At 40.7% G+C, this 24,604-nt stretch overlaps 1 protein-coding gene across 2 annotated transcripts in view; it reads right to left on the bottom strand.

Annotated features, from left to right (window-relative positions):
• Positions 1–23,095, bottom strand: part of oser1 (oxidative stress responsive serine-rich 1) — a 49,401-nt gene extending 26,306 nt beyond the window's left edge. Inside the window, exon 1 of one of the 2 annotated variants that reach the window (XM_060836532.1) lies at positions 22,652–23,095. The gene's annotated coding sequence lies outside the window, so the exon portion shown is untranslated. The remainder of the gene's footprint in view (positions 1–22,651) is intronic. The other variant, XM_060836533.1, reaches the window with a different exon arrangement.
• Positions 23,096–24,604: the final 1,509 nt, after the last annotated feature.

Genomic DNA, 24,604 nt, shown 5'->3' with positions numbered 1-24,604 from the left:
GGAAACCCACACAAACACACGATGTCTGTATAACATGGGCACACAGTTACTTGAGGCTAGAATTGAACCCAGGACCCTGGCTCTGAAAGGCAGCAGTGTTAACCACCAAGGCAATGTGCCACCCCTACATTCAGTAAATCTCAATGAAGTATCAAATTAATCCTTTCAAGTAATGGAAACTTAGATTTCTTCCCTTGACCAATAATTTACTTTAAACAGATCAGAGGAGACTTTCAGAAAATTGGAGGGTCACTAGACCCAAAAGGTTAACTGTTTTCTCACCACACATACTGCCAGAGTTTTCCCAGCGATGTGTGTTCGGTTTCTTATTCCAAGCAGCTCTAATTCTTTTGTTTTTGGTTCAGGAATTTTTCGTAGTATCACAATGAGCTTAAGTAAACACTCATTTCTCTTTCTTTTCCTTCCTGATTTTAAGTCATACCTTTAAGCAGTCGAACAAGCAACGGGAAATTCCCTCATTTTAGTTTCTCGAAGTCCCTGATCTCAATCTCTCCTACTTCCATTTTCTATGCAGCTTGGTGAAACACTGACTAGTTTTCCTTGCATGTGAAAGAGAGAAAAATTCATGAATTTAACATTTTTTGAAAAAAATGCAAGCGGACATGAAAATCAAATTTTCATCTCAGATGTTCACCTAGAAGTTCAACATTACAAAATAAGATTACCATCTATAGTATGACATTAGTTACATTTCTACTATTCATTCCTCTTTGAAATTCTGCATTAAAAGTACAACTTGATTTACCATTTTTCTACGCCGCGAATCCAATTTGAAGTGAAAGGCATCGCTCCAAACATGGTATAACTCCACAATAACAATGCCTAGTGAAACTAGGATCAAAATGTCAAAAGATACCAAATTGGAAACATTGCCTTAATTGATGCTAGTTACAGGGGAGAAAATGAAGAATTTAAAAAGGCATAAGAACAGGGGAATATGCATAAGCCTAAGAAAATTAGATTGCCTGAAACAAGTTATACGACTAGGAGCACTGATTGGATGCACCCAAGAAAAAGGGATACATTAAATTTCCATAACAAATAACTGAATAATGTTAGTCAAGATGGTTTTTCTGCTAGGTGCATTTACAATAAAAACACATGAATATCCTCTTTTGATGTTGAGGTGCCAGTGTTGAACCGGAGTGGATAAAGTCAGAAAAACAGACGACACCAGGTTAGAGTCCAACAGATTTATTTGAAATCTCAAGCTTTCGGACCGTAGCCCCTTTCACCTGGACTTTAAACTGGCTTCGGGAGATTTTCACTTTGTCCATTTATGTTTGGGGGAAGTATTTTCCCCTGAAATCATGTAGTGAAGTCATAAAAATAAAAGCTGTGAATGCTGAAACACCCTGACAGATCCAATGACTGGGAGGATACAAGACCAAAAATTAGAGAGAGTAAGCCAGTCTTGATAATGCAGAGGATATGGAATAGGAAGCTCATTTCAGGTCAAAAAGGCCGATTTGATCTCACAATGCAATCAGTGCCTATAGAATAGCTGAGTTAAGACTACAAACAGTTCCTGATATTTAATTATAGACTATTTCTGCTTCTTTAGTACTAGAGGTCAAACAAGCTCAAGGACTCAGTCAACATAGCAGTTCTTAGTCAGGAGGTAAAGCTAGGCATTTATGATGTCACACGTTAAAGAACCTTAGCTGTGCATTTTGTAATCTCAAATAATATAAATGGAATTGTAATTGATAGCAAGGTTGTAAACAGTTTCTGCAATATCTATGCAGTAAAATGAAATAGAATGTATCCTTTATCTCAGCATACAGGCTTGAAAACAAGGGGACAAATACCATGACGCTGCAAATTTGTAACTTATAGCACAATACAAAGAAAGTAAAAATAAAAAAACAGCAAGTATTTTCATTTCCAGTGTGCAGTTAGCAAACATGGTGCTTTTGTGGTCTGCCGACATTCAAGTAGAGGTGCCCAGTTTATGCAGAGGGCACACAGTGTGCCAATCAGATTACTGATTAACTTTGTATACTTGTAAACGGCATACTCTTATTCAACAGGGCAAGCTTTTACAGTCTAGATGAGGCACAAGGTAAGACTTTGTGGCTGCAAGTTCAAAGGCTGCTGTGGAGCTCAAACAAAGTTCTGATAGCTATGAGGTACTGCAAATGCTTTTTTTTTGCTGGTAGGCATTATGAAGAAATGTATCGCATATCATTGAGAATATGGAATACAAGAACAGCAGCATATGGTGTTGTTATTTTTGTTAAGGGTTTTAAAAACGAATGACAACCCTTCAATTACACAGACCTAAGTCAGTATGCGTTAAGAGTGTAAGTGACTGCAAACAACTGGAATGATAATGGAATAATCTGTTTATACTGTTGGGTTTACGATGAGCAAACATCGAAGGCCATTAACTGGTTTTCTGTTCAGAATAAATCAATGATTAATTGTAACTTAGAAAACCTGGAGATAGAAAGTTATTATGGTAGTTCAGAACAGACCTGATCTAGGTCAGAAATATAATTTCTTTTCTGGAAAAGGAGTTTTTCAGAACAGTTAAGGGAATAAATTAACTCCGTTAACCAAGTTTAATTCATGATTTCTAACCAAACAATCCTGGGCTGGAAGCCATCGGATTATTAGAAGCCGGGAAAGTCAAAGCTCTCAGCTTACAAGCATTCACGCAATATTCTATAGTTTACAGAAAGAAACTGGGAAGAAGGTAAGTTGAACTTAACGATTTGATATACAGAAATAAGTTTGAAACTTTGTTTTGCGATTTTTTTTCTAGACTGTCCTGTCATTCTAGATTTTTTGTGTCTTTTAATAAACTTTTATCCTGTTGTTAATGAAACTTTCTAGCCTCCGTTACATTTCAGTAATTGATCAACAGATTATCAAAAATACAAATTCAGTCTGGCATCTGACTTGCCCATCAGATCACTGACTTGGGACAGCATGGCCTAATAGAGTGCTCAGAGTTCAGATCGTTGCTGCAGCAAAACAAAAGGCTGTGAAACAACATAAACAAAACCACTGGACTGTCGGCACTGGAGATCTGAAACAAGAACAAGTGCTGGAGAAACAGTAGTATGGCAGCATCTACATAGAGAAAGGCGGTTAATATTTCAACCAGTGACCCATAGTCAGAATTGGACTTGTGAAAGTAGAATAGCTCCAATGATGGTCACTGGACTCAAAACATTAATTCTCTTTTTCTCTCTCTGCAGATAGTATGAGACCAGCTGAGTTTCTCCAGCACTTTGTTTTTATTTCAAGAATCTGTGAACTGTTGGTATCACATTTGTTTGTAGGAAGTTCGTTCTATCTTCTATTTCCCATCACCTAAATGCCTACAGACCAACCTTAAATCAAGAACCAAAGCCCCACACCCTCTCAAAAGCTAAAGCCTTCCCCACCCACCATCCCACACAAATATGCTTGCTGCACCACGACATTAACTCTAAGCCACATGTTAGAAACATTAAAATTGGGTCACACCTGAAAATGTTTGGGAAGCACTGGTTTATGTTTGACTATCTTAAAGAGGTACCAGAGAGTTGCAAGTATAGAATCAAAATCACAAATAACCAAGCATATACCATGCTGTGCAGCAGTGTTACACTCAAACAAGTTTAACTGGTGAGCAACAATGGGAGCATATTACAAAACTAAATCAGTACAGAGTTTGCATCTTACAGACACTAGAAAATGTTTCGGCGGAGGAGCTGAATTGGATAGTCTCAGGTTAGATATTAAATCCTGAAACTCCACCACCCCCCTCCCCTGCCAAATCTCCAACTCTCACTATACCTTCTTTAAGATGGTCTTTAAAACTTAGCCTTTTGAACAAGGCTTTTGATTATTTGCCATGTGTCCTGTACCAAACTTTTGTCTTTGAAGAGAGTATTTGGTCAACACGTGTATAGCATTGAGTTTTTTTTTCCTTTAACAAATTCTTATGAGGCTCCTAAGATTACACCGAGTTGAAATACTGCAAATTTGATATCAAGATTTGTCTGGAAATGATTTCCAGCTGACGTTCGCGGATGATGTTGGTGCGATGATCAGTACATGTTAAACCTATTAAATTAAAGTACCAACAAAGGAACAAGTACAGAATCCAATGTATTGATCACTGCTATTTGGAAATGCATGCCGGCAAACATGACATTGGGAGGGAGGAGGAGGATTCTTAAGGTCTCAGTCTCCAAGTAATGAGACCTTAAGTTTAAATGGCATGCTAATAATCTTTGGTGCAGGTCTTGATGTTTCTTTGTAACCAGAGATGAGTTGCTGTGCAACTTCCCAACAAGAAAGTCAAAAGAAGAAAAAGTGAGGAAATGAAGAGACAGTTCAACTAACATTCCCCTCCACCATACTGAATGTGACAAAATCTCTCAAGCAGCCACATGCTTGAAGTACAACATGTTCCTTTGTTGGTACTTTCATTTAATAGGTTTAACATGTACTGATCATCACACCAACATCATCCGCGAACGTCAGCTGGAAATCATTTCCAGACAAATCTTGATATCAAATTTGCAGTATTTCAACTCGGTGTAATGTTAGGAGCCTCGTAAGAATTTGTTAAAGGAAAAAAAACCTCAATGCTATACACGTGTTGACTCTCTTCAAAGACAAAAGTTTGGTACAGGACACATGGCAAATAATCAAAAGCCTTGTTCAAAAGGCTAAGTTTTAAAGACCATCTTAAAGAAGGTATAGTGAGAGTTGGAGATTTGGCAGGGGAGGGGGGTGGTGGAATTTCAGGATTTAAAAATGTTTATATAGTTGAATTTGTATTGGTAAAAGTTGAGTCTTTTCACTTTCCAAGGCAATTTACACTCATTTAGTTCGCTCCAATTGTACTCAACACTTCAGTGGAGTTTTGCTGATTTATTAAACACTTCAAATTCACATGCTTACCACTACACTTTGCAACGTCAGGTTTAATCCTGGAACTTCCTTCTCAACTGGCATGGTGGGTGTAGCTTCACCACCATGGACTACACATTGATGCCATGGGGTTGGAGGGTCCTGAGGCAGAAGAGGAGGCATTCTTCCTCCATGCCTCAGGTGGCAAGGGAGTGGCAATGAAGGCAACCCAGGACCTGCAGGTCTTCAGCAAAGTGGGGGTTGAAGTGTTCAGCCACAGTGGGTGGAATTGATTGGTGTAGGTATCCTGGAGATGTTCTCTGAAGTGCTCTGCGAGTAGGCGTCCTATCTCCCCAGCGTAGTGACGACAGCAACGGATACAGTAAATGACTGGTGGAACTACAGGTGAAACTTTGTTGGACGTGGAAGGCTCCTTTGGGGTCTTGGATGGAGGTGGTGGGGCGCACAGGTTTTGTAATTCCTGCAAATGCAGGGAAAGTTGCCAGGTGGGGAGGGTGCATTGTTAGAGGGTATGGACCTGATATGGTAGTCGTTGAGGGAACGTTCTTTTAGGGATCCTCCAACCCCATGGCATTCATATGGATTTCACCAGTTTAATTTCCCCTCCCCCACTTTACCCCTGTTAAATCTTCCTTCCCACCTAGCCACTTCATCTTCCCCTTCGACTTATCACCTTCACCCCTACCTCCATCCACCTATTGCGCTCTCAGGTACTTTTTCCCGAGGCCCACCCCTTCCATTTATCTCTCCACCCCAGAGGCACCCAGCCTCATTCCTGACGAAGGGCTTTTGCCCAAAATGTCAATTTGCCTGCTCAGATGCTGCCTGACCTGCTGAGCTTTTCCAGCACATACTCCAGCATCTGCAGTCCTCACTTTCATCCATCAGATCAAGATCCCATTGTACTCTGCAGTAACCTTCTTTGCTGTGCACTACACCTCCAGTTTGGTGTCAACTGCAAATATACTAACCATACTTTCTATGTTCACATCCAAATCATTATATAAACTTTGATTGAAGATTTGCAGCTCGGGTATCCGTTGTTGTGGTTGTGTTCGCCGAGCTGAAAGTTTTTGCTGCAAACGTTTCGTTCCCTGGCTAGGGAACATCATCAGTGCTGTTGGAGCCTCGTGTGAAGCGCTGCTTTGATGTTTCTTCCGGTATTTATATTGGTTTGTTCTTGCCGCTTCCGGGTGTCAGTTTCAGCTGCAGTGATTTGTATATGGTCCAGTCGATGTGTCTGTTGGTGGATGTTCTTGCCGCTTCCGGGTGTCAGTTTCAGCTGTAGTGGTTTGTATATTGGGTCCAGGTCAATGTGTCTGTTGATGGAGTTTGGGGATGAATGCCATGCTTCCAGGAATTCTCTGGCTGTTCTCTGTCTGGCTTGTCCTATGATGGTGGTGTTTTCCCAGTCAAATTCATGTTGATGGTTGTCTGAGTGTATGGCTACTAGTGATAACTGGTCGTGTCGTTTTGTGGCTAGCTGGTGTTCGTGGATGCGGATTGTTAGCTGTCTTCCTGTTTGTCCTATATATAGTGTTTTGTGCAGTCCTTGCATGGTATTTTGTAAACTACGTTAGTTTGGCTCATGCTGGGTATTGGGTCCTTTGTTCTAGTGATTTGTTGTCTGAGTGTGGATGTTGGCTTGTGTGCTGTTATGAGTCCTAAGGGTCGCAGTAGTCTGGCTGTCAGTTCTGAGACGCTCCTGACGTATGGTAGAGTGGCTAGTCCTTTGGGTTGTGGCATGTCCTCGTTCCTTGGTCTATCTCTTAGGCATCTGGTGATAAAGTTGCGTGGGTATCCGTTTTCGGCGAATACCTTGTATAGATGTTCCTCTTCCTTTTTTCGCAGTTCTGGTGTTGTGGCCACAACACCAGAACTGCGAAAAAAGGAAGAGGAACATCTATACAAGGTATTCGCCGAAAACGGATACCCACGCAACTTTATCACCAGATGCCTAAGAGATAGACCAAGGAACGAGGACATGCCACAACCCAAAGGACTAGCCACTCTACCATACGTCAGGAGCGTCTCAGAACTGACAGCCAGACTACTGCGACCCTTAGGACTCATAACAGCACACAAGCCAACATCCACACTCAGACAACAAATCACTAGAACAAAGGACCCAATACCCAGCATGAGCCAAACTAACGTAGTTTACAAAATACCATGCAAGGACTGCACAAAACACTATATAGGACAAACAGGAAGACAGCTAACAATCCGCATCCACGAACATCAGCTAGCCACAAAACGACACGACCAGCTATCTCTAGTAGCCATACACTCAGACAACCATCAACATGAATTTGACTGGGAAAACACCACCATCATAGGACAAGCCGGACAGAGAACAGCCAGAGAATTCCTGGAAGCATGGCATTCATCCCCAAACTCCATCAACAGACACATTGACCTGGACCCAATATACAAACCACTACAGCTGAAACTGACACCCGGAAGCGGCAAGAACATCCACCAACAGACACATCGACTGGACCATATACAAATCACTGCAGCTGAAACTGACACCCGGAAGCGGCAAGAACAAACCAATATAAATACCGGAAGAAACATCAAAGCAGCGCTTCACACGAGGCTCCAACAGCACTGATGATGTTCCCTAGCCAGGGAACGAAACGTTTGCAGCAAAAACTTCCAGCTCGGCGAACACAACCACAACATTATATAAACGATGAAAAGCAGTGGACTTGTGGCTCATCGCTAGTCACATGCCTCCAGTCTGAAAAGCAAATCTCCATCACCATCACCTTGTGTCTTCCACCTTAAACAATTCAGTACCAAATAGCTAGTTCTCCCAATATTCTATGCAATCAAACCTTGCTAACCAAGAAACCTTGTCAAATGCCTTATTGAAGTCCACATCGCTCTGCCCTTCAGTGCTCTGTCACTTCTTCAAAAAAAAACTTAATCATCAAGTGAGACATGATTTCCCATGCACAAATTCATGCTGACTATCCCTAACCAGTCCTTGTCTTTCCAAATACATATAAATCCTGTCCTTCAACTTGCCCACTACCAATGTCAGGCACACCAACTGATCGTTCCCTGACTTTTCTTTGAAACCTTTCTTAAATAAATTGGCACCACATTAACCAACCTCCAGGTCTTCTAGCATGTTGCCTGTGGCTATTGATGATACTACAAATATCTCAGCAAGGGACCCAACATCATTTCCTTAACCTCCCCCAACTGATTAGGTTGTGGGGATTTATCCATCTTTATGCATTTTAAGATGTCCAGCACCACCTCCTCTGTAATATGGATATATTTCACGATGTCACTTTATTTCCCCACGTTCTCAATCTTACATTTCCTTCTCCACAGTGAACACTGATGCAAAATACTCTCAGGATCCCCTCCACCTCCTGTGGTTCTTACATAGGTAGCCTTGCTGATCTTTGAGGGGCCTTATTCTCTCTAGTTACCCATTTGTTCTCAATGTATTTGTAGAATCGCTCTGGATTAGTTTTAACTCTAGCTTCCAAAGCTATCTATCTCATGTTCCCTTTCTGCCCTCTTGACTATACTCCTACTGCCTTTATACTCTAGGGAATTACTCGATTTCTGTTCTAAATACCTGACACGTACTTCCTCCTTATTCTTGACCAAAACCTCAACTTCTCTGGTCATCCAGCATTCTCTACACGAACCAACTTTTTTTGAAGGCTTCACGTTTTCCAGCCATCCCTTTACATGCAACATCTGCCCAGAATCAACTTTGGTCTTCTTCCAATTTAGAACTTTAATTTTTAGTTCTGCTCTAGCCTTTTCCATCACTATTTTAAAATAGTAGATTTATGGTCCCAGGCCCCAAAGTGCTCCCGCAATGACACCTCAGTCACTTGCCCTGCCTTATTTCCCAAGTTTTTTGCACTTTTTCTAGTAGGTACATCCACTAGAATCAGAAAAATGTTCTTGTACCCATTTCACAAATTCTTTTCTATTCAAGCCTTTAACACAATGGCAGTTCCAGTCTCAGTTTAGAAAGTTAAGATTCCCTACCATAAGAATAGTAGGATGGTAACAGATAATAGATCTCCATACAAATTTGTTTCTCAATTTCATGTTGACTATTTGGGGGTCTATTGTACAATCCCAAGGTGATGACCCTTTTTTACTTCAGTTCCAGTCAAATACAGACATGTAAACTCAGTTAGGGGGTCACCCTGCTTTCACTTTTTAGGTTCCTCGTGTAGCTGGCATGGCATCAAGCTAGAGCTTTGTCCTATTGAAGTAATTTCAGGGCAAATGCACACATCCAGCTTTTTTCTGGTTCTGGTGTTCCATGAAGCATCACAGGAAACTTTCCCCACTCCTGACTATTAGATATTTTCTGATCAATCTGTTCAGAGATGTCATTACACACTTCTACAACAGGTGGTTTCTAAACCCAATCCTCCTATTTTGAACATAGGGACACTACAAAGCACCACCTAAAGTCCCAACTATTAGCAGGTAATAAACTAGCAGCACCTGTACACAGTCTGAGTTTCTAAGTTAACCTGTGTTGTGTTCTCATCTATAAGTCTGAAGGAATATCTCAGACCTAATGGAATTGGGGATAGACGGATAGTAAAATCAGTGATGAGTGTTTTGTGGTGTTTGGCTATCTGACATGAAGCTCTCACTTTAAAAAGGTGTCTTTTGAATTATAACTTTAGTGGCAGAAGATAGCGAGTCAAAATGTAATGATTCGGGCTATGATTGATCATTAGGTGTTTTCTGAAAAGGAGTCTTAGGAAGTTACAATTTGGATATGGGTTACTCCATTACCAAAAAGAAAAGTTAAGCAGCAAATTTTTTTCCCCCCAGAAATTAGAGGTTAATGACTTTGGATAGATTTAACTTTCATGGATGTGATTTATCCATGTGGTTATCTATTGACTAACTGCTAATGAGGGGCATGGTTTAGAAAACTGAGGTCATCTAATTAAGATGCAATAAATAAGATGCTAAAGGGGACTGACAAAGTACAGTCAGTTCTGCTATAATGCATGTTTTTTCAAAGTGAATTGGCTTTAACACAATTGAAGAATTTAGACAGTTTTTGTAGAATATGAACTTTCATTACCTGTACTGACGAAGGAGATTCCTGTCCCATTAGTTTAAATGGTGCCACAATTACACAATTTTCTAACACGAGAACGGAACTATAACATTATGTCAGAATTGATTGTAGATACAGAACAAATGATTCCTTGTGGGTCAACCTTGAAGGGGAGGTTATCATTTTGAAATTAAAGGGGTAGTAAATACAGAACAGATGAGGACCCTCTCAAAGAGTAACAAATTTGTGGAACTCACTACCCCAGAGTGTGGTGGATACTGGAACATGGAATACATTTTAAAGGAGAAGATAAATAGGCAGATTTTTTATTTAATAAATGGTTTGAAGAGTTATGGAGGTAAGGCAGGAAAGTGGAGTAGAGGCCAAAATGTGATCAGCCATAATCGTATCAAATGGCAGAGCAGGCCTGATGGGGTGATGGGCTGTATTGCTCCTAGCTCTTACGGTCAGATTTTCACAAATTTAAACAGAGTACTGTGGAAAAGTACACAATGAAATTCAGTACGTTGTATGTAAGACTGCAGAAATTTCATTTGGAAATGCCCCAATTTATGCTGGCATTTAAATTGGAGGACCACGCCAACAAGTATGTACAGATCTCTAATTTTGACAAGAGGCAAATTTGAGGAGTAACATATGCTACTAGAATGTCAAGCAAACTAAAAAGTATACTGAGGAAAACATTCATTGGCAGCGTAAAAGACGACAACAAAATGTTAAAAATATCAGGATGCATTTGAGAAATGGGAGTCTCACCAGTTTCAGATGTGAGGTCAATAATAGCTTAAAAGTCTTTGAAAAGGGCAGTTATTCCTTCAACAAAAATAGCCAGAACCAATCATTATGTTAGCATGGATGTAGGTTCTAGCAAATACCCTGTATTCTTAAGTAGGACATCGAAGCAAGCAAAACAAAACTGGATATAAACAAGACAAAAGATATTGTATTCCAAAAATCTGGATTTTCAATTTACATAAGAACACTGATTTCTTTAATGGAACATAACTTCTTCAATAAAGTGGATTATTTTTACCTTCTGAAAACTAGGACAGTTAATTGTGTTAATTTTAGGCAAGTTGCCAATCATTCGACTAAAAAAAAAATTTTAGTAAATAGTGCAGGAATAAGGAATGGGGAGTTACGATAAAAAGTCCAAGAAGAGAAGAGAGATGTGAGACTTGTAATAAATATCAAAAGGACACAATCACACCCAACAGCGTACATACTTGCAAAAAAAGTCAATAAAGGTAGCGGACATAGATTTAAAAGTATGGGATAAAGAAAAGCAGAATTTTAAATTTTGTAGATTTGGCAACCAGATTTTGTCAACAATAATACACCAGGACTGGACATGGAGCAGTAACCAAACTTTTACACTGATAATGGAGAGTACACAAAAATCAGTGCAAGCGAGGGCTCCTAATGATTAATTCAGATGTGTGCACAAACATAATAGTTATCAACAGGCAGTAGAAAGACCTTTTCAGCAATGGGGTTTGTGAAAGAAATCATGGTAATAGACAAAAATGGGTCATAACTTTTTGGCAGATCAGCCAAACAGCAAATTAATATCCGCAGTAGCATGGGTTATACTGCTAAGAATTTACTGCAGATAGTGGGTGAACACAGTCCATTAGTTTTTGGTAGGAATACAGAAGTTCAGTAATAAATGGTCAACTCCCGGTGTGAGAAAGAGTTACAATGAGTTCTACATTTTCCAGAGTATTTGTATGTACTGCATACAGGCAGAAAGACTTCCAGACAGAACAATATGAGTATTAATTTGGTAATCTGGCAAAAAGTTTGAGCATGGTAATCAGACAGTTCAGGTTCAGTTTTCAAGTATAGCTAATAAATTTGCAGATGAGAGAGAGAGAGAGAGAGAGAGAGAGAGAGAGAGAGAGAGAGAGAGAGAGAGAGAGAGAGAGAGAGAGAGAGAGAGAGAGAGAGAGAGAGAGAGAGAGAGAGAGAGAGAGAATCATTTAAGAAAGTCAAGAAATACTGTATAAGACAAAACAGGAATATCACCAGGAACAAATATCAAGAAGCGTTAGTGGACATGACATAGTAGAATAAAATTTACTTTTTTAAAAATGGCAACAACAAACTATGCAGTCAAGTGACCATGGGCCCAAAATTGGACATACAAAATTGACTCTCGACCAGAGAAATTGGGTCTGACAAAAAAGTTAACCAAATTACATTAAACAACAGTCAGCATCTATCCACTACGGAAAACAATGGAATACCAGACCAAAGATTTGTGCGAATCATTACAACTAGCCCAAGGGTTGAGCACTGGGGAGGCGTCAATCAGACTTCTGGGCATTTTGACTTCCAGCCACTGTCCGAGTACATAAACTTTTCACCTCCCTGGCAACAGCAAAGGGTGTTGGCTTGACCCCATTGGATATTCTGAATCCCACTCATGACCCCAACAGCCAAAAGGGCACAGAACATTTCTTAAGCTCCAGGTTGGGGGATTACAAAACACATCTGGAAGCCATTCCTCAGCAAAGACTCCCAGCAAGACTTTTGGCAGAAGACAAAGTGGCAATCCAAGGTGACCTAGGGCAAGATTTGCACTGACCTGACAGACTCACTTCTATGGAAGACAGCCACACTGATACGAGTGAAGGAGATTCCAAAAAAAAACCAAGCTCAAACATGTGGATCACTGCAGGCAATGTCATTTCTCAGATGGTGCGAGCTAGACAAAGTAAATATTGAGGGAATTTGGAAAGTGCTCATGTTTTTAATACGAAACATCTTGTTAATAAAATAGACTTGTACCATAAACTGAATTCTATACCCCCTTTGCTTGAGTAGACAAGTGTTTTTAATATATAAACCAGTCAAAGTATCCAAAGTACAGACAACTATAATGGTGGAGAGAAGTTGGGTTACAGAGATGCCAAATAGGGGACATCTAATCCTATTGTGTAAGTGAATATGCACCAAGAAAGGTGACCTCTGGGTCTTGAAGTTAAAGCAAGGCGAGTAGCATGATGTTTTGAGGAACTATCCAAGAGTAGATTGACGAACAGCAGGAAGTAACATTTTAACTTTATACCTTTATTAACAAATGTTTGCAAGTGTCGATCAATTGATTTCATAAATAAAAATGCTCATGGAATGTGGATGTCAATAACTAGGTTAGCATTTATTACACATTAAACACATTGCTGTGAGAATGAACCTTCATATAGGTCAGATCAGCGACATCAGATTTCCTCTGTGAAGAACATTTGTGAACCACATGAGTGTTTACAACAATTGATAAAATTATATGATCACCGTTAGACTCGCTTTTCATTTCAGATTTTTATTGAATTCAAATTTCACTATTTGCCTTTGTGAAATTCAAACTCATTACCATCACAACCCCCACCCTACCCCTGCTTTGTTGCAGGGAGATCAACTAAAGTTTCTTCAGCTTCCAAAGAGGCACCAAATGCAGTGGGGAAACTCAAACTTAAACGATGCCCTTGGAGTTTGGTAGTTCTCAGTAAGGTCAGTCTTATTTGACCTATAAATAGAGTTAAAAACAGACTCTATATTTTATGGTTATCTTAAAAGGTGCACTTTCAGGCATCTTTACGATATACATCGATGACTGTTTGTAACTTTGGAGCAGTGAATTCAATCTCATTAGTTTTAACCAGAATTCAAATTGTAAGTCAGGGTGAGGATTTTAAGTACTTTGGACTGGAAAATCAGGCAGGACGAACTGACTGATATTTTGCATCAGTAATCTTATTGCAAAAATTACTCCTAATAGTCAAAACAGGGCTTCACAAAAGATGCAGCAGCATCCAAACCTGAAATGGAGGAACTGGGACATCTAATCGGACAGTCATATTGGACAGACATCAAACAAGACCAGATGCGAATTTTTAAGCATTAGCATTAAGTATACATATGAAAACTCCCAAGGTGTAAGATATTATTTATGAAAACAATTGAAAAGAAAAGTTAAACATGGAGCATTGTGCTTTGAAATTGCTGTCACTGGGAGATGCGAGGAACATAAATGTTTTTAGTGATGCTTCTTATACAAATCTAGGAAAAGTGATTCCTGATGAAGAGCTTATGCCCAAAACATCAACCCTCCTGCTCCTTGGATGCTGCCTAACCTACTTGCTTTTCTAACACTAACTTCTTGACTTCTTGTACAAATCTGTTGGGTTCTTGAGTAGAGAGTGGTTTACAACTACTTGTTGCGGAAAAGTGGTAAATAATGACTTTTAGACTGGGAAGCTAAAAAGAGTAGCAAAAATACCTCCATGAAGGTTTTCATGTTAGGGACTTTTCTTTCTGAAAATAGTGGAAAATGTTCTCATAAAAACGAACCAAGTGTTGCATTGACAATAAGTCATGATGGGATAATGTATACTCAATGAGATATGTGAATGACAAAGATGGGATAGATATTGCAATTTTAAAATGGATGGAGAATGGAAAGATCTTCAAATAGAAAAGAGTGAACAGCAGCAATCAACTCTGTTAAACCAAGAAATCAGCAAATTTTAAAACTGTTAGACATACAAAAAAAAAGTCACATGGAACTTAAATGTACAAAGAAAATGGGAATATAAACTAGAGATTTTTAAAAAATCACAGCTCTAGCTCTTTTTGTCTAAAGAAAGAAGAATCTGTGATGCAGTGGAATGAGGGAACAGGTGATGGATATACTAAATTAATTAGGGTTGAATTGGGTATAGGAGTATGGGGAGCGAGTACTCAGTAGTATGTTAAGAGAGGAATTCTCAATTTGTGGATTTGAATTCTATATAGATACAGGTATATGGTGGCATGGAACATACAGGGGTGCAGTCATTTAGCAACAGTATTTTTCCCCCACTTCCATAATTATGTCTGATGCACTGACCTGTTCACCTCTAAGTTCTACTCCATAGTTTGTACAACATTTTAGAAGTATATATATTCACAAACTTTGGACACCACAATAACATTCAGAACAAATCTGAAGTGAAAACTCTCTACTTTACACACAATACAAAAATTGACAAATAATACATTATCGTGAACACTCAACACAAGTTTGACTAATTTGCAGAGTTCCTGTAATGTGAACAGAAATTTGCAAGTGACCACAGCATTACATTTAAACTTAATATAGTACTCTATATTACATATTTCTTATTTTAATTGCTTTCCCATCATTGGGTGAATAAATCACACCTAACAATTCAGTAGATGATTTGAAGCCGAAAATTTCAAGGCAAGTAATCCTGAACCAAGGACAGCAGAAAGCTGGATACAAATTTTACTTTAAGCAAGATACTTTAGCTATTCTCAATCTACATCAAATGATGCTTCAGCTAAAACCAAAAAGATTGTTTCTGTTTGTTGAGCTTCAGTTCTGGAAAGAGGAAGAGGTTCTCTTCCCTATTTCAATTCTTGTGAGGTGGGGTGTAACTAAGTGAAGAACATGGTTATACAAATAATTAGCGAAAGGGATATTAAAAAAAATTCAGAATAGATTTCAAAATTTCCTTTGGGAAATTGTCTTGCTTCCACTTAATATCTACATATAGTAGCATAGTAAAAACAGTACGCACATGCCAATACATTTTGCAGTGAAACATTCTGAAGCATTCTTGAATAGACCACAAAGTTACTAGCTGCAGCTTTTGTCATAAAAGACAATTACATGAATAAATGATGAAATCCAAGATAACTAATGGAGACATTACATAAGCCGCCTCTGCCATTCTCTTACTTCTAGTCCACTTAGCTAAACGTCCTTTAATGATCCTCTTTGCCCTGAACTTGCACCTTTTTAACCCTCTTTTCTTGACTAGTTTCCCTCACTCTGAACTCAATCAATTCTGGAGATTCACCACCAGTTCCTTTATATTCTATTCTGACTAAATTGATTGCCTAAATTCCCCTCTAGACCATCATGCTCAAGAACACTAAACATTTCTGTACCTTTAAAAAAGATAAAACCTTTGAACTGCTGCCCTATTTAAGTCAACATTCCATCTTGCGATGAAGGATGAGAGTTGTTTATATAGGTGCTTAAAATTGCATTTTTGAATTAACATCAGTTTACTTGGATTTCTGAAGAGTGTTTTGATGATCTTAAGTATTTCTGTAGGCGGGGCGATTTTCTTAAAACAACCAGAAAGAGAAGTAGCCTCCAGAATGAATGGACTTCAATTTGCATTAGAAATAAACAATTGTGCATTCAGTTAGAAACTTTTGCATTTGATTTTTAAAGTTTAGGGGAAACACTAATAGCTTGGACAAATGAGAGGTCAAGTGTGATGCAGTCCTGCAGAAGACTTAGATGGATGTGGAATACAGTGCTCATGAGAGAGAAGATACTAAAAAGAAACTATCACATCAGGAGTTTAGTAATAATGTCAGATCAGCTCTGTCACAATACTGGAAAAATGGTTCTGATCAAAGCGGTCAATAAATTGCAACAGGATGGTGATAAAGGTAAAAAAAAACTTTCTCCTCACGACTGCAGCCTTTCACAGTTGGTCACACATTCTGTTTCTACATTTGTGCTGTAGCCCAACTAGGTGCGACTGCCCCTTAAGGACCAATCACTGGTTCTTGTTGTATTTCTCGCCTGCATAGTATCCTTGCCAAGATCACCTGAAGGCACAGCAATCATTTTCTTTTATTCTGACACCTAATCTACCTCACCAACATTCCTCTCGCCCCGTTACTGATAAGTTATCAGACTACTTATCCAAAATCTGAGCAGAAATTTTCTCCAATTAATCACTGGAAACAATGTTTTCAAAACAATTTAGATTGGGTCTATAACTGCTTATTCCACCCCTCTCTGTAACAACTTAGACTTTCGCAATCTTGGTGTAAATCTGATCCTGAGATGAGCATTCAATGTCATATTCTGACCATCTAAGAATTTTTCTAACCTCCCACCTCTACAGCATCCTTAACATCAGCTATCGAAGTTCAACTTCTGTTGAAATCTTTACTATTAAACTGGTCTGTTCATGACTCAAACCCATGCAATGCTTTCTCTTCACAGATTCTGCCAGACTGAGCTTTTCCAGCAATTTCTGGTTTTGTTTCTGATTTACAGCATCTGTAGTTCTTTTAGTTTTTATTAAGTTTTCTTTCAATCTGCACCCCATCCTTTTTTCCATTAAAGACTCCAGTCAGTGGTCAATTGTCACAATTTAGGAGACTAAACTTAACTGCCAGTATCTGACAACACCTGCAGTGAAGACTTCAGCAACCTATTCAACAGCAACAAACTCACCCCAACATAATTACACTTATTTTGGGAATAAGATTTAAATGAAACAAGTTTGCTGTGTTTAACACTGCTAAAGCATTGTAACACTAAAGTCATTAAAAGAATCATTTAACATACTTCAAATTTAAACACACCAATATGAAATCACAGCTCTTCATTCCTTCTATATGTATTACAGTTGACAAGAGTAGATAGGGAGAAACCTTCCCCTCAAAGTCAATAACCAGGAGCACAGTTTAAAGATATATAGCAAAAGGTTAACAGGGGATTTGAGGGAAAGAGTAATTTCACTGACGGTAGCGAGCGGCTGGAACCTGCCTAAAGAAGTGGGAGAGGAAGAAACCCTCAAGACATACAAGAACTATTTAGATAGCCTTGCATGCCATTGCAGTTTAAGTGCTAATAAGCCAAATGCAATTGGAATAGCTAGATGCTTGATAATTGACCAGGTTACTGAAAGACCACTTTCCATATTGTGAGAAAGTAACGTTGTCAGTTCTGATGAAAAGTTCTGACCTGAAACTTCGACTCCCTTCCTCCTCGGATGCTGCTTGACCTGTTGTGCTTTTCCACCTCCACTCTTTATCCACTCTGGATTAACAGTTCAACAATACCACCATTAGGCCATCACCTCCCCAGTACTACGAGGCTTCCAAGGATTACTGGCAACAAACTATTGCTCAATGAACATTTTTTAAACTACCAGCAAATGCTCTTGCTCTAGCTCCAGCTCCCAGCTCGGCCCAGACCAGCTATAATATTGCCTCCATCCTGTCTGCCCTTCTCTCCCACCACTCGACATATTCAAAACCAACTTCTCAATCTTCGTGTAACTTGAGTAAACCTGAGCAGAAGTCCAAGTGTGACTAATGTAAATAAAAAGGCATTTCCTGTGCACATGCCCTTCCACTTTAGGGTAAAGATGGAACCAAAATTGGGAAAATGATGAGAATGAAAGGGAGCAAAAGCTCACTGCATAATGTCTCTCTATCACTGTGTGCAATAGGATACACTTTTGGTATGCAAGTGACTAGCTTTTCCTTCTCTTCTACCCTTATTTTCTAATGCACTATTTAATGCCAAGTTTTTTTTTGAAACCCTTCACGTAAACAATTTTCCAGGAATACCCACCCCAATGAATAATCCAAAAGTAAACAAAAATTACTTTTCTCAAAACATTAACACATCACTATAGAAATACAAATCCAATCTAAAGCTATACATGGCTTTATCCATGTTCGAACCAAAGTTCCCCAACAGTAACAATTACAAATTAAGAACCTTCAATAAATCGTCAAGTTGAACAGGTACAGCATAGCCATCAACCTTCAAAAGATAGTTTTTAAACTGTTCTTTGAATGATTATCCATTAAAATTTACAAATTACAATGGTAGCTCAGCAGAATGGGTGCACGCTGAAGAAATAAATTATAGCAATGATACAGGTAAATAAGAAACTGGCGACAATCAGAGTCATCAAGATGTACAGCATGTAAACAGACCCTTCAATCCAACTCATCTACCCCGACCAGATATCCTAAATTAATCCAGTCTCATTTGCCAGCATTGGGCCAATATCTCTCGAAACCTTTCCTATTCACGTACCCATCCACATGCACTTGAAATGTTGCATTCCAATTCCTATACTCAAGGCTCGAAGGCAGGAGACAATGGGTGGTGGAGAGATGCTTTATAGACTGGAGGCCTGTGACAGGGGTATGCAGCGTAGATTGGTGCTGGGTCCACCTCTTTTTGTAATTTTTATATAAATGATTTGGTTAGGAATATAGGAGGTGTGGTTAGTCAGTTTGGTGATGACACCAGCATTGGTGATGTAGTGGACAGCAAAGGAGGTTATCTAGATGTACAACAGGACTTTGATCAAATGGGCCAATGGACTGAGGAGTGGTAGGTGGAGTTTAATTTTAAATGTGAGGTGCTGCATTTTGGAAGGCAAATCAACGCAGGACTTGTACACTTAATGAAAAGATCCTGAGGAGTGTTGCCAAACAAAGTGACGTTTGGGGCAGGTTCATAATTCCTTGAAGATGGAGTTGCAAGTAGACTCGGTAGTGAAGGAGGCATTTCATATGCTGTCCTTTATTGGTCGGTGCTTTGAGTATAGGAATTGGAATGTCAAGTTGCAGGAGCACAGGACATTGGTGAACCCATTTTTAGAATACTGCATTCAGTTCTGGTCTTCCTACTTTAAGATGTTGTGAAAAACGTAAATCTTTTCTGAACTCTTTCACAAGGGTGAGGTTGGAGGGTTTGATTTGTTAGGAGAGGCTGAACAGGCTGGAACTGTTTTCTCTTGAGCATCCGAGCTGTGGGGTGACGTCAGAGGTTTATAATATTATGGAGGGGCACAGAGAGGGTGAATAGCCAAGGCTTTTTTCCCTAGGGTATGGGAGTCCAAAACTAAAGGGTATAGGTTTAAGATGAGAGGTGAAAGATATGAAACGACCCTAAGGGGAACTTTTTATGCGCAGGGTAGTGTATGTGTGGAATGAGCTGCAGAAGTAGTTGTGGAGGTGGGTACAAATGCCTCTTTTATGTCTTTCCCCTCTCACCCTCTACTTCTGGACTCCCTGAACCCAGGGAAAAGACTGTCTATTTATCCAATCCATGCCCCTCAATTTTGTAAGCCTCTATAAGGTCACCCCTCAGCCTCAGACGCTCCAGGAAAAACAGCCCAGCCTGTTCAGCCTCTCCCTGTAGTTCAGGCTTTATTACTTCGGTATTCAGCCAGTCTAACATTGTACAGTAAATTTCACCTCATCCATCTATATCCTATTCTGTTTGCAACTGGTGTCACCCCATCTCATTCCAATTCCGAAAGAGTCTTAATTTTCAATCCTCATTCTAAATTTTCAACCCTCCAAGGCCATTACCCTTCCAATGTCTGGCTCATTAAAGTATGCAATCCCATTCACCCTTCACTGTCCATTTTCTCAATTCTGGCTTCCAGTTCCAACAGTTCCCAACCAATTCAAACCATACCTTCAGCTACTTTTGCTGTATGTTGAAATGCTTTTCCAAAATTACTCCAATTCCCTTTCCTCTTTTTGCGACCCTCCTTGAACCTCAACTGACCAATCTTCAACTCAGCTACAAATGTCTCTTTTATCTGTCATATCTTTGTAAAGTCTTAGGAGCAGTAGAACAGAAGGATTTATACAGGTGACCCCTCACTCACAAATGCCCACATTTACAAATGAAATCCCATAGATCTATTAAATTTTAAGAATCCGAAATAAGAATCTTCTGTATTGTGTTTTGACTTGCCACAAATCAAATTAAAAAAACAGTACTCAGGAATGGAGTTCATAACCTAGAGTACATAGACAAAAAGTCTTACAAATCTAATGTTATCTCTACTGCACCAAAGCACATAACTTGGGTTTATCTTTCTGCAGTTTTGAAAATGTGCTGCGCTGTTTAAGGTACAATTTTTCAGGTGAGACTTTAAACCAAACTTTGTCTTGTAGAGAAAGTGGTTTTCTGGTGTTACCAGATCATAGAATCTCAACAGTGTGGAAGCAGACCAGTTTCGCCCATCAAGTTCACACCAGCTCTCCAAACAGCATCCCACCCAGATCCATCCCGTTACCATATATCTGTAATGCCACATTGCCCATGGCTAACCCACCTAGCCTGGATGTCCACAACCATGGACACTATGGGCACATTCAACATAGCCAATCCAGCTAACCTGCATATCTTTGGACTGTTGCAGGAAACCAGAACACCCGGAAGAAACCCAGGCAGACAAGTGGAGAATGTGTAAACTCCACACAAACAGGTTCTAGAGGGTGGAAGTGAACCTGGGACCTGGTGCCGAGAGGCAACTGTACTAACGACTAAGCCGCCATCCTGCCGACATGAGGTTAATTTTGTGTAATGCACTTTTTATGTTCTTAGAATGTCCCAAAATGAAATTCACAGGCTGCACACCACTCTGCTACTTCACATGCAAAGTACCTTGACAAAGATTTATACCCCGCCCCAAAAAAAATTAACTAATGCATTCATTTGGTCATTTATCCATAAATATCAACTAGTTAAACCGACTGTCCCAACACCTACATCAGAACTTCTAAAATATCTACATTGATTAAGCAGAAGATGCATGTGGATTACATAACCTGCAACTAGATTTTAAGAAGTATATATAATCAATGGAAAAACTGTCAAGAAACAGCTTATTGGACTGGGTCTGGCCCCACAATCATCTCGCGGAGGCAAGAATGCTGTCAATTATGTTGAAGCAGGAAAATACACCGGGCCAAAAATATTTCCATAAACTAGTCACTTGTCCTAATTGGGCACACTTTGGATTTAAATCAACAGTACACAACATGCCCAGATATTGATGTTAACCATTAACAAAAATTGATTGTTAAAACCATTTGAAAGTACAGTAGGCAAATGGATCTTTTAAGGTAGTGTACTACTAAGATACACATGCCTAAAAAAAAGGACAAGATTCAATCACCCTATTTTTGATACATTAGTGAGCATTCAGCCTGCTGTGACATCCTCAAGATACTGAGAAACAAAACAAAAAAAAAACTTATATCCCACCCTTAATTGCTATCTGGTACTCCTGTAACAAAGTGCATGATTAGTTACAAGTAACATACTGACTATATTACTTTACAAAACAACCAGAACTCTGGACTAAAAATCCAGTCAAGAGTTCAAATGCCAAAACAGTAGTTAAGCAGTGATATAAATAAATCAGGAATTTTTAAAAAGCTCACAGCAACATTAAGTATGAAACTTGAGGTTTTCTAATAAAGTAAGAAAGTTGGATTGATCAATGTACCCAGCCTAACCTACACGCTTCCAAACCCACAGCAATACGGTTAACTCAGTTGCTATAACAGAAAGCAGCTCACTATCTCACTACAAATGCTACCCCGTGGCACCCACGTGAATGAATTAAAATAGGATACAGCGTCTACCCTCTTTCCTCTTCAACAGCAAGGAAGAGACTGAGACCAACGCGGATGTGATGCCCCCCGACAATCAGACAAATATTTATTTTTCAAAAAAGCAACGGTGCGGATCTACGCTGCAAAAGGATTATAAAATAAGACACTACACTAGACAATTACGACTGTGACTGACAACGAAAGTAACAACAAAATAAGGGTTAGGATGGACAACCGAGACAAAACTAAGTCCTGGCGATGACACTGCACTTTCAGACACCGACAACAACAACCAGCCTGACTTTATGACCAGCGATGAGTCAGGTCAAGAGGGGAATATAAAAGAAATAATTATTCATTCGGATCTAAATGAGCATGCAAAGACGCTTTTGATTAATGAAAACAAACCAAACGCGAGGCTTTTTTTCCCCCCTTGTAGTATTTTACCTTTCGTCTGTTCTGATCAAGCAGGTGGTGGAGGGTGAGGAGCTGGCCTGAATCAGCAGCGGGGATCCAGAGGGCTGGGCCGCGGGATGACGGCGGGCTCGTTTGTTTTTTTTTCCCCTCCTCCCTCCCCCTCACTCTGTCGCTAAGGGCGGGAACAGAGTGAAGAACAGGCCGGAGCCTGCGGCCTAGGCCCCGCGCCGTTCCTTCCCCGCCCCGCGCACACACAGGAGAACACGCACCGCTGTCGCTTTGGAAAGACCGGAGGACGAATCGAAAGAGACGCGGATGAGATGGCAGCTACCGGCCCGGATTCAAGGAGTTAATGGTCGGAGGGCTTTTCTTTCTTCCCTTCTCCCTCCCACCTTTTCTCGCGTGTACTTCGCCCAATGCCTCTTGTTTACATTTAAACGGCCAGCGAGCGCGCCCACGCCTCCACCACCAGCGCGCGCCGCGAGCCCGCGCGCGCAGGCGCAGCCGCGACTGCCCACTCACCTCTCGCGGTGCGCAATGAAAGCGCGTGACACCGGCCCTCTGACGTCAGTCGCATTGACGCATTCCCCTGACCCCGCCCACTCAACCGCCTCGAGTTGGTTTGAAATTCCCGCCCAAACCGCTGCTGTCGTCCATCGGGTAAAGAAAACGGCGAGCTGGAGGTTATTCGGGTGTGTTGCATAAAACTTGTGTGAAACCTTAGAATCGTCTAGTACGTGAGTAGGCCTGTGGAGTCTGTTTGCCCAAAACATCCATACCATGCAGGTAGTCCCCGGGCTGTGAAGCGTTTCCCTTTTGTGGAGTTACCGACCTCACCATCGAACCAGCAGATAAAGGGGGTGCAGTGGTAGTCTGGCACACTGACCTCTACACCGCTGAAGCCAAACGCTAACTCGAACACAACTCTTCCCACTGCCCCCTTGACCATGACCCCCCCTCCATCACCAAACCATCATCTCCCAGACCATACCGAACCTCATCACCTCAGGAAATCTCCCACCCACAGCTTCCAACCTCAGTCCGGGAACCCCGAACTGCCCAGTTCTACCTCCTTCCCAAGATCCACAAGCCTGACCACCCTGACTGACCCATTCTCTCAGCATGCTCCTGCCCCACTGAACTCATCTCTACCTACCTCGGCACTGTCTTATTCCCCCCTAGTTCAGGAACTCCCCACATACTTTCGAGACACCACCCACTCCCTCCACCTCCTCCAAGACTTCCATTTCCCCGGCTCCCAACGCCTCATCTTCACCATGGATATCCAATCCCTCTACACCTCCATCCACCATAACCAGGGCCTCCACGCCCTCCGTTTCTTCATCTCCTGACGTCTCCAACAGTACCCTTCCACCGACACTCTCATTCGTCTGGCCAAACTGGTCCTCACCCTTAACAATTTCTCCTTCGAATCCTCCCACTTCCTCCAGACCAAAGGGGTACCCATGGGCACATGTATGGGCCCCAGCTATGCCTGTCTCTTTCTTGGCTACATAGAACAATCCATCTTCCATAGCTACACCGGCACCACTCTCACCTCTTCCTCCGCTACATTGGTGACTGCATCGGTTCCACCTCGTGCTCCCGTGAGGAGGTTGAGCAATTCATCAACTTCACCAACACATTCCACCCTAACCTTAAATTTACCTGGACTGTCTCTGACACCTCCCTCCCCTTCTTGGACCTCTCCATCTCCATTAATGACGACCGACTTGACACCTACATTTTTTACAAACCCACCGATTCCCACAGCTACCTGGATTACACCTCTTCCCACCCTACCTCCTGCAAAAATGCCATCCCACATTCCCAGTTCCTCTGCCTCTGCCGTATCTGCTCCCAGGAGGACCAAGTTCCATCACAGAACACACCAGATGGCCTCCACCTTCAGAGACCGCAATTTCCCTTCCCACATGGTTAAAGATGCCCTCCAACGCATCTCGTCCACATCCCACACCTCTG

Source organism: Hemiscyllium ocellatum, chromosome 15, assembly GCF_020745735.1.
Source record: "Hemiscyllium ocellatum isolate sHemOce1 chromosome 15, sHemOce1.pat.X.cur, whole genome shotgun sequence".
In the NCBI taxonomy this organism is placed as follows: Eukaryota; Metazoa; Chordata; class Chondrichthyes; order Orectolobiformes; family Hemiscylliidae; genus Hemiscyllium; species Hemiscyllium ocellatum.
This window is presented reverse-complemented; position numbering and strand designations above follow the sequence as displayed.